The sequence below is a fragment of the Salvelinus sp. IW2-2015 genome, unplaced genomic scaffold (assembly GCF_002910315.2).
Source record: "Salvelinus sp. IW2-2015 unplaced genomic scaffold, ASM291031v2 Un_scaffold6534, whole genome shotgun sequence".
NCBI classification, from domain to species: Eukaryota; Metazoa; Chordata; class Actinopteri; order Salmoniformes; family Salmonidae; genus Salvelinus; species Salvelinus sp. IW2-2015.
This window is the reverse complement of record NW_019947796.1, coordinates 8,180-19,447: the sequence shown is the minus strand read 5'-3', so window position 1 is coordinate 19,447 and position 11,268 is coordinate 8,180. Positions and strand designations below refer to the sequence as shown.

The 11,268-nt window shown below is 45.9% G+C and overlaps 1 pseudogene; it reads right to left on the bottom strand.

Moving 5' to 3' along the window:
• Positions 1–415: 415 nt before the first annotated feature.
• LOC139026965 (thrombospondin-2-like) lies at positions 416–11,061 on the bottom strand (annotated as a pseudogene).
• Positions 11,062–11,268: the final 207 nt, after the last annotated feature.

Below are 11,268 nucleotides of genomic sequence, written 5' to 3'. Positions count from 1 at the left end.
GTGTTCTCGGGGCGATGAGAGGTGTTGGGTTTGCCCCAGACATAGCGTTTTCCTTGATGGCCAAAAAAGCTAAATTTTAGTGTCATCTGACCTGAGTACCTTTTTCCATATGTTTGGGGAGTCTCCCACATGTTAGTTATTTGTGTGTGTGTGTGTGGGGGGGGGGGGTTATGTGTGTGTGCCTAAGTGCGTGTTAGTGTGTACCTGTAGACAGTGGTAGGTTGTGTTGTGGTGGCAGGGAAGGATATGATTGGGCCAGCCATCTAGGTCAGAATCTTCAGTACACAGGAAGCCGTCCCCAGCGAAGCCAACCCCACACACACACCGATACACAGTCTCCGACGTCACGCCCAGGTACACGCACTCCGCATGCTGACTGCAACGGTGTGTATTATCTTTACAGGGGTTGTGGGGCTCACAGACCTAAACACACACACACTTATAATTACAACACACACTTACAGTCAAAACACACACACACCACACACCACACATACACACTGGCCTGTTTGGTGTTGTTGGCGTCTTCCAGTCCGAGACCGTAGGGTTGGTTGCCGTGATACCGCGGGGGGCAGGGGAGACAGTGGAACCCTGGGTCTGTGTTCACACACTCGGTCACACACACACCCTGCAACACACACTGTAGGAGAGAGGTTACACACACACCCTGCAACACACACTACAGGAGAGAGNCCACTATGATGACACCAAATGATGACCACCAATCAGAAACCACTATGATGACACCAAATGATGACCACCAATCAGAGACCACTATGATGACACCAGATGATGACCACCAATCAGAGACCACTATGATGACACCAGATGATGACCACCAATCAGAGACCACTATGATGACACCAGATGATGGATCCTTTGTGTCTTCATCTAACTCCTGTTAAGGGGAAAGTATCCAAAAGTAACTGAAAGTAATAAAATTAAGTTTAGTGAGGTTGGATAATCTAAAGTTATTTTACTGATGACAATTTTGGACAGGTAACTTGTAACAAATAACATTTAGAAAGTAACCTACCCTACGCACGCACGCACGCACGCACGCACGCACGCACGCACGCACGCACGCACGCACACACACACACACACACACACACACACACACACACACACACACAAACACAAACAAACCGTCTCCATCCATGTCGATACTGCAGGCGTCTCCCTCTCCGTTGCTGTCTGTATCAGTCTGTAAAGGGTTGGGGGTGAAGGGACAGTTATCACAGCGGTCTCCAACTCCATCTCTGTCAGAGTCAAACTGATGAGGGTTGTAGTGTCCAGGGCAGTTATCCTAGGGAGCATACACACAATGGAATAAACACACACACACAGAAACACACACACACACACACACACACACAAAGCCTCACCCTCACCCTCTCATCTAAGACATCGTCGTTGTCATCATCAGGGTCACAGGCGTCTCCAAGGCGATCGTTGTCAAGGTCTTCCTGTCCGGAGTTTGGCAGGGCGGGGCAGTTATCCTGTTAGCCAATCACAACACAGCTCAGTTATTATATATTCAATCAAATCAATCAAATGTTATTGTAGGGGTTCTGGTCTTGACTAACTGTTCCATAACCTGTCTGAATGTGTCTATTTTACATGGCCGTAAGTAGCAGTGTGCCCAGCATGGTGTTAGATACATGTACAGTGGCTTGCGAAAGTATTCACCCCCCTTTTGTTGCCTTACAACCTGGAATTAAAATAGATTTTTGGGGGGTTTGTATCATTTGATTTACACATGCCTACCACTTTGAAGATRCAAAATATTTTTCATTGTGAAACAGACAAGAAATAAAAACTCTAGTGTGCATAACTATTCACCCCCCCAAAGTCAATACTTTGTAGAACCACCTTCTGCATCAATTACATCTGCAAGTCTCTTGGGGTATGTCTCTATAAGCTTGGAATATCTAGCCACCGGGATTTTTTCCCATTCTTCAAGGCCAATCTGCTCCAGCTCCTTCAAGTTGGATGGGTTCCGCCTGGTGGTATACACTGGAATCATTTAGAGTCATACCACAGATTCTCAATTGGATTGAGGTCTGGGCTTTGACTAGCCATTCCAAGACATTTAAATGTTCCCCTTAAACCATGCGAGTGTTGCTTTAGCAGTATGTCTTAGGGTCATTGTCCTGCTGGAAGGTGAACCTCCGTCCCAGTCTCAAATCTCTGGAAGACTGAAACAGGTTTCCCTCAATAATTTCCCTGTATTTAGCGCCAACCATCATTCCTTCAATTCTGACCGATGAAAAACACCCCCACAGCATGATGCTGCCACTACCATGCTTCACTGTGGGATGGTGTTCTCGGGGCGATGAGAGGTGTTGGGTTTGCCCCAGACATAGCGTTTTCCTTGATGGCCAAAAAAGCTAAATTTTAGTCTCATCTGACCTGAGTACCTTTTTCCATATGTTTGGGGAGTCTCCCACATGTTAGTTATTTGTGTGTGTGTGTGTGTGTGGTGGGGGGGGGGGGGGGGGTGTTATGTGTGTGTGCCTAAGTGCGTGTTAGTGTGTACCTGTAGACAGTGGTAGGTTGTGTTTGTGGTGGCAGGGAAGGATATGATTGGGCCAGCCATCTAGGTCAGAATCTTCAGTACACAGGAAGCCGCGTCCCAGCGAAGCCAACCCCACACACACACCGATACACAGTCTCCGACGTCACGCCCAGGTACACGCACTCCGCATGCTGACTGCAACGGTGTGGTATTATCTTTACAGGGGTTGTGGGGCTCACAGACCTAAACACACACACACTTATAATTACAACACACACTTACAGTCAAAACACACACACACCACACACCACACATACACACTGGCCTGTTTGGTGTTGTTGGCGTCTTCCAGTCCGAGACCGTAGGGTTGGTTGCCGTGATACCGCGGGGGGCAGGGGAGACAGTGGAACCCTGGGTCTGTGTTCACACACTCGGTCACACACACACCCTGCAACACACACTGTAGGAGAGAGGTTACACACACACCCTGCAAACACACACTACAGGAGAGAGATCACACACACACCCTGCCACACACACTACAGGAGAGAGGTTACACACACACCCTGCAACACACACTACAGGAGAGAGGTTACACAACCACACCCGCAAACAACACTGTAGGAGAGAGGTTACACACACACCCTGCAACGCACACTACAGGAGAGAGGTTACACACACACCCTGCAACACACACTGTAGGAGAGAGGTTACACACACACACCTGCAACACACACTACAGGATAGAGGTCACACACACCTGACAACACACACTACAGGAGAGAGGTTACACACACACCTGGCAACACACACTACAGGAGAGAGATCACACACACCCTGCAACACACACAACACACACTACTCACACAGAGACAGAGGTTGTGTGTGTGTGTGTGTGTCTGTGCGTGTGTGTGTGTGCGTGCGTGCGTGTATTTACTTCATCCTGGTCTTCACAGACATAGCCATTTCCATGGTAACCCAGTGGACAGGGCCACATTCCCATGAGCCATCAGTCCCAGAGTGGCAGGAGACCCCAGGGAAGCAGGGCCTAGAAAGACAGCTGTCTACACAGAGAGAGAGAGAGGAAGGCCGTAGAGTTTGATTGGTAGAATTGACTAAAAATGTTAAAACAGACATAGGAGTGCTCCAGTGGTAGTGGACACAAACAATGACCCACCTATAGTCCAGTGCCACCATTGAGATGTACCTGTATTGTTTGTTTTAGCTCCATGGATAAATTATTACACTGGATTAGTGATTTAACTACTTGGATGGCTCACAACTTCCTCCAGCTAAAGTAAGACCAAGGTACTTATTGTTGGAGCCAAAGCACAGAGAGAGGAATCTGGTTGCACATTTAAATTCACAGATAATAAAGATAAAACACCAGGTGAAAAATCTAGGTGTTAATTTTACATTCTGAACTCAATTTCGAATCACACACTTAGGAATGTGACCAACATAGCTTTTACCACCTTGCCAAGGTGCGGCCGTTTCTCTCTCAGGCTGATACAAGGACACTCATCTAGGCTTTTATTACAGCAGGCTTGACTACTGTAATGCTCTCCTGTCTCGTCTGCCCAGGAAGCCATTGGTCAACTGCAAACATACAGAATGCTGCAGCACGGTACTGACCAAGACCAGACGGAGAGCACACATTACATCGGTTTTAAGGTCTCTGCACTGGCTGCCTGTACGTTTTAAGAAATCATTTTAAGATTCCACTATTGGTTTAAAATCAAACCACGACTGTGCACCCCAATACAGACATGCTTCTAAGTTATGTATCAAGTAGGTCCCTCAGCGTCCTCTGGCCTTTTAACAAAAAGCCTAGAACCAAGAGGCATGGATGGCAGCCTTTTAGTTATTATGCCCCCCAGCCTCTGGAATAGCCTGCCAGAGAACCTGAAGAATCCAAAACTGTGACATTTTTCTGAGATCTTAAAACACACCTTTTTCACTTTGCTTTTCCTCAGGGTGCTTTTTAGTCGTTCAGTTTTTTATTGTCGTTCAGCCTCTGAGAATTACGGATACGGTGACTGAGTTCATCAGGAAATGTATAGGAGAGGTTGTACCCACTGTGACTATTAAAACCTACCCAAACCAGAAACCGTTAATAGATGGCAGCATTCACTGCAAAAACTGAAAGCACGAACCACCGCATTTAAACCATGGCAAGGGGACTGGGAATATGGCAGAATTAAAACAGTGTAGTATTTCTATGTAAGGAAAGAAAACATGTAAAATGTCAGTGCAGAGACAATGTGGCAGGGTCTACAGACAATCACAGACTACAAGGGAAAACCTGCCATGTCGCGGACACGTGCTTCCGGACAGCTAAACACCTTCTTCGCCCGCTTTTAGGATAACATAGTGCCACCGACACGGCCCACTATCCAAGGACTGTGGGCTCTCGTTCTCTGTGGCCGACGTGGAGTAAGACATTTAAGCGTGTTAACCTCGCATGGCTGACGGCCCAGACGGCATCCCTAGCCGCATCCTCAAAGCATCCGCAGACCAGCTGGCTGGAGTGTTTACGGACATATTCAATCTCTCCCTATCCCAGTCTGCTGTCCCCACATGCTTCAAGATGTCACCATTGTTCTGTACCCAAGAAAGCAAAGGTAACTGAACTAAATGACTATCGCCCCGTAGCACTCACTTCTTGTCATCATGAAGTGCTTTGAGAGGCTAGTTAAAGGATCATATCACCTCTACCTACCTGACACCCTAGACCCACTTCAAATTGCTTAGATCCACAGACGATGCAATCGCCATTGCACTGCACACTGCCCTAACCCATCTGGACAAGAGGAATACCTATGTAGAATGCTGTTTCATTGACTACAGCTCAGCATTCAACACCATAGTACCCTCCAAGCTCATCATTAAGCTCATGGTCCTGGGTCTGAACCCTGCCCTGTGAAACTGGGTCCTGGACTTCCTGACGGGCCACTCCCAGGTGGTGAAGGTAGGAAACAACACCTCCACTTCGCTGATCCTCAACACAGGGGCCCCACAAGGATGCCGTGCTAAGCCCTCTCCTGTACTCCCTGTTCATCATGACAGGTGGACAAGCAACGCCTCCAACTCAATCATCAAGTTTGCAGACGACTCAACAGTAGTGGGCTTGATTACCCACAATGACGAGACGGCCTACAGAGAGGAGGTGAGGGCACTCGGAGTGGTGGTGTCAGGAAAACAACCTCCACCCAAACATCCACAAAACAAAGCAAGCTGATCGTGGACTTCAGGAAACAGCAGAGGGAGCAACCCCCTATCCACATCAACCGGACCGCAGTGGAGAAGGGTGGAAAGCTTCAAGTTCCTCGGCGTACACATCACTGACGATCTGAAAATGGTCCACCCACACAGACAGTGTGGTGAAGTAGGCGCAAAAGCGCCTCTTCAACCTCAGGAGGCCTGAAAGAATTTTGCTTGGCCACTAAAACCCTCACAAACTTTACAGATGTACAATTGAGAGCATCCTGTCTGGCTATATCACCGCTGGTATGGCAACTGCTCCGCCTGCAACCGCAGGGCTCTCCAGAGGTGGTGCAGTCTGCCCAACGCATCACCGGGACAAACTACCTGCCCTCCAGGACACCTACAGCACCGATGTCACAGGAAGACCAAAAATATCATCAAGGACAACCACCCAGCCACGGCCTGTTCACCCCGCTATCATCCAGAAGGCGAGGTCAGTACAGGTGCATCAAAGCTGGACCGAGAGACTGAAAAACAGCTTCTATCTCAAGGCCATCAGACTGTTAATAGCAATCACTAGCCGGCTACCATCCGGTTATGATGCAACCCTACACCTTAGAGGCTAATTCCCTATATACATAGACTTGAAATCACTTTATAATGGAACACTAGTCACTTTAATTATTTTAAATAATGTTTAAATACAATTAATCAATCAAATGTATTTATAAAGCCCTTCTTACATCTTACATACAGCTTTACTCATCTTAAACTGTATTCTTTCTGCTGTATTTTAGTCAATGCCACTCTGACGTTGCTCCGTCCTAATATTTAATATTTTCTTAATTCCATTCTTTTACCTTTAGATGTGTGTGAATTGTTAGATATTACTGCTCTGTTGGAGCTAGAAACACAAGCATTTAGTTAGATTCTACTGCTCTGTTGAGCTAGAAACACAAGCATTTAGTTAGATACTACTGCACTGTTGGAGCTAGGAACACAAGCATTTAGTTAGATACTACTGCACTGTTGGAGCTAGGAACACAAGCATTTAGTTAGATACTACTGCACTGTTGGAGCTAGAAACACAAGCATTTAGTTAGATAACTACTGCTCTGTTGGAGCTAGGAACACAAGCATTTAGTTAGATACTACTGCACTGTTGGAGCTAGGAACACAGCATTTAGTTTAGATACTACTGCACTGTTGGAGCTAGGAACACAAAGCATTTAGTTAGATACTACTGCTCTGTTGGAGCTAGGAACAAAAGCATTTTTGCCACACCCGCAATAACATCTGCTAAATATGTGTATGTGACCAATAACATCTGCTAAATATGTGTATGTGACCAATAACTTCTGCTAAATATGTGTATGTGACCAATAACATTCATTTCATTTGATTTTAGCAGAAAGGCCAAAATCAATGTTTCATCAAAATTATTTTTTAAATATACATACAGTTGGAGAACAAGTATTTGATACACTGCCGATTTTGCAGGTTTTCCTACTTAAAAGCATGTAAGAGGTCTGTAAATTTTTTATCATAGGTACACTTCAACTGTGAGAGACGGAATCTAAAACAAAATCCAGAAAATCACATTGTATGATTTTTAAGTAATTCATTTGCATTTTATTGCATGACATAAGTATTTGATCACCTACCAACCAGTAAGAATTCCGGCTCTCACAGACCTGTTAGTTTTTCTTTAAGAAGCCCTCCTGTTCTCCACTCATTACCTGTATTAAACTGCACCTGTTTGAACTCGTTACCTGTATAAAAGACACCTGTCCACACACTCAACTCAATAAACAAGACTCCAACCTCTCCACAATGGCCAAGACCAGAGAGCTGTGTAAGGACATCAAGGATAAAATTGTAGACCTGCCCAAGGCTGGGATGGCTACAGGACAATAGGCAAAGCAGCTTGGTGAGAAGCAACAACTGTTGGCGCAATTAAGAAATAGAAGAAAATAGAAGAAGTTCAAGATGATGGTCAATCACCCTCGGTCTGGGGCTCCATGCAAGATCTCACCTCGTGGGCATCAATGATCATGAGGAAGGTGAGGATCAGCCCAGAACTACACGCAGGACCTGGTCAATGACCTGAAGAGAGCTGGGACCACAGTCTCAAAGAAAACCATTAGTAACACACTACGCCGTCATGGATTAAAATCCTGCAGCGACACAATCCACAGGCCCTGCTCAAGCAGGCGCATGTCCAGGCCCGTCTGAAGTTTGCCAATGACCATCTGGATGATCCAGAGGAGGAATGGGAGAAGGTCATGTGGTCTGATGATTCAAAAATAGAGCTTTTTGGTCTAAAACTCCACTCGCCGTGTTTGGAGAAGAAGAAAGGATGAGTACAACCCAAGAACACCATCCCAACCGTGAAGCATGGAGGTGGAAACATCATTCTTTGGGGATGCTTTTCTTCGCAAAGGGGACAGGACGACTGCACCGTATTGAGGGGAGGATGGATGGGCCAATGTATTGCGAGATCTTAGCCAACAACCTCCTTCCCTCAGTAAGAGCATTGATGATGGGTCGTGGCTGGGTCTTCCAGCATGACAACGACCCAAAACACACAGCCAGGGCAACTAAGGAGTGGCTCCGTAAGAAGTATCTCAAGGTCCTGGAGTGGCCTAGCCAGTCTCCAGACCTGAACCAGTAGAAAATCTTTGGAGGGAGCTGAAAGTCCGTATTGCCCCCACGACAGCCCCGAAACCTGAAGGATCTGGAGAAGGTCTGTATGGAGGAGTGGGCCAAAATCCCTGCTGCAGTGTGTGCAAACCTGGTCAAGAACTACAGAACGTCTGATCTCTGTAATTGCAAACAAAAGGTTTCTTGCACCAAATATTAAGTTCTGCTTTTCTGATGTATCAAATACTTATGTCATGCAATAAAATGTTAATTAATTACTTAAAAATCATACAATGTGATTTTTCTGAGATTTTTGTTTTAGATTCCGTCTCTCACAGTTGAAGTGTACCTATGATAAAAATTACAGACCTCTACATGCTTTGTAAGTAGGAAAACCTGCAAAATCGGCAGTGTATCAAATACTTGTTCTCCCCACTGTACATATTTTCTACTAAAGGGGTCCTAAAATTCCATATCAAATAGCTAAATTATCCTTGGTATGACCATCTTAAAACCAATTCCATATGTTAGCTTAGACAATAGCTAAATTATCCTTGGTATGACCATCTTAAAACAATTCCATATGTTAGCTTAGACAATAGCTTAAATTATCCTTGGTATGACCATCTTAAAACAATTCCATATGTTAGCTTAGACAAATCGCTAAATTATCCTTGGTATGACAATCTTAAAACAATTCCATATGTTAGTTTAGACGTTATGGAATAATTATCTGTACTGTATCCTAACTGCTTCAAAAACTCCATAGTTTACTTGGATTTGTTCCTGTTCGCAGAACTATGTTGTCAGTGGAATAATGGTTCTTGGCTCTCTCTGTCATCCTGTTAACCTCATTATTGGCCCTCTCTATCATCCTGTTAACCTCATTCTTGCCCTCTCTGTCATCCTGTTAACCTCATTATTGGCCCTCTCTATCATCTCTGTTAACCTCATTCTTGGCCCCCTCTGTCATCCTGTTAACCTCATTCTTGGCCCTCTCTTGTCATCCTGTTAACCTCATTCTTGCCCCCTCTGTCATCGTGTTAAACCTCATTCTTGGCCCTCTCTGTCATCCCTGTTAACCCTCATTCTTGGCCCTCTCTGTCATCCTGTTAACCTCATTCTTGGCCCCTCCTGTCATCCTGTTAACCTCATTCTTGGCCCTCTCTGTCATCCTGTTAACCTCATTCTTGGCCTCTTCTGTCATCCTGTTACTCATCTTGCCTCTCTGTCATCCTGTTAACCTCATTCTTGGCCCTCTCTGTCATCCTGTTAACCTCTCTCTTGGCCCTCTGTCATCCTGTTAACCTCATTCTTGGCCCTCTCTATTCTTTAACCTCATTTCTGGCCTCTCTGTCATCCTGTTAAACCCTCATCTTATGGCCGCTTGCCTCATCCGGTTTAACCTCATTCTTGCCTCTACTGTCATCCTGTTAACCTCATTTTGGCCCTCTCTGTCATCCTGTAACCTCATTTTGCCTCTCTTTGTCCATCACTTAAACCTCATTCTGGGCCCCTCTCTGTCATCCTGTTAACCTCATTCTTGGCCCTCTCTTTTCATCCTGTTAACCTCATTCTTGGTCCTCTCTATCATCCTGTTAACCTCATTCCTTCATTTCTTATAGCTTATAAAAAACATAATCTGCCCTGGATCTACAGATATAATTTATTTATTAACTTCGTTGCTTTTAAAATGTAATGGTTAATCTATGGTTCAGTTCTTTGCTTAATTCAACAACATCGAGTGGCAGCTGGTCTGCAGCATCTACAAATGGTCTCATTATCACTTCATTGCATTTCAATACACCAGTACAATTATCTCAATCAAGTAACCAAAACATCTGCACTATAGTTCTCCATAGTTTCCTGAACCTTCCTACTACAGAAAACGATGGAATGATCACTGAGCCCATAGTTTACAACCCCACATCCTTGATCTATCAGACACCAAMAYGAGGTTAATGATGGTTTGGGTAGAAGGACAGACCCTGGTGGGCTCATTAGTCAGCTGGTRTAAAGCAAACGGACGACAACATCTGAAATGCTTTAAAAGAAGCTAGCCTGTTTGTAGTGCTATATGAATCCCCAGACTACGATAAATAAACRAGGCTGTGTTGTGGGGTTAGAGATGTGTGTCTATGTATGCTACCTATTGGACAGGGCTGTGTATCGCAGGCTGCGTAGTCGGCCGTCTCTCCCACACACTTCCTGCCTCCATGCCGGGGGGCGGGGTTAGAACACTCTCGCTGACGAATCATCAGCCCACTGCCACACGACACACTGCATGGTAACCAGGAAGACCACGGTCCCCAGACCCCGACAACTATAATCACACAGACAGTGTATCAGTCAATCCAACATCAACAATAGCAGTAATGTGGCTTGTTTGTTTGTGTTCTCACTTGGACAGGGTGCAGCGTCACAGGGATGTGTCTCTGTGGTGTTGCCACGGCAGCCGCTGCCCCCGCGTTGAGAGAGGGGGGAGTTGCAGAGTCGAACACGCACGACGAGACCTGAACCACACGACACAGAACATGCAGACCACGGAGACCACAGACCCCAGCCGCCGTTCCCACGCACTACACACACACACACACACACACACACACACACACACACACACACACACACACACTTTTATAAAAGGGAAATGATTGCTCAAACCGAACACCCAAACCTGAGCGTTCCATTCTGCCACCTCTGGTCTCTTGGCCCTCCCACCCATATGAGGGCCAGCAGAGTCCTTCAGCCTAAAGTCAGCAGTCCTTCAGCCTAACGTCAGCAGTGTCCTTCAGCCTAAAGTCAGCAGTCCTTCAGCCTAACGTCAGCAGAGTCCTTCAGCCTAACGTCAGCAGAGTCCTTCAGCCTAACATCAGCAGAGTCCTTCAGCCTAACGT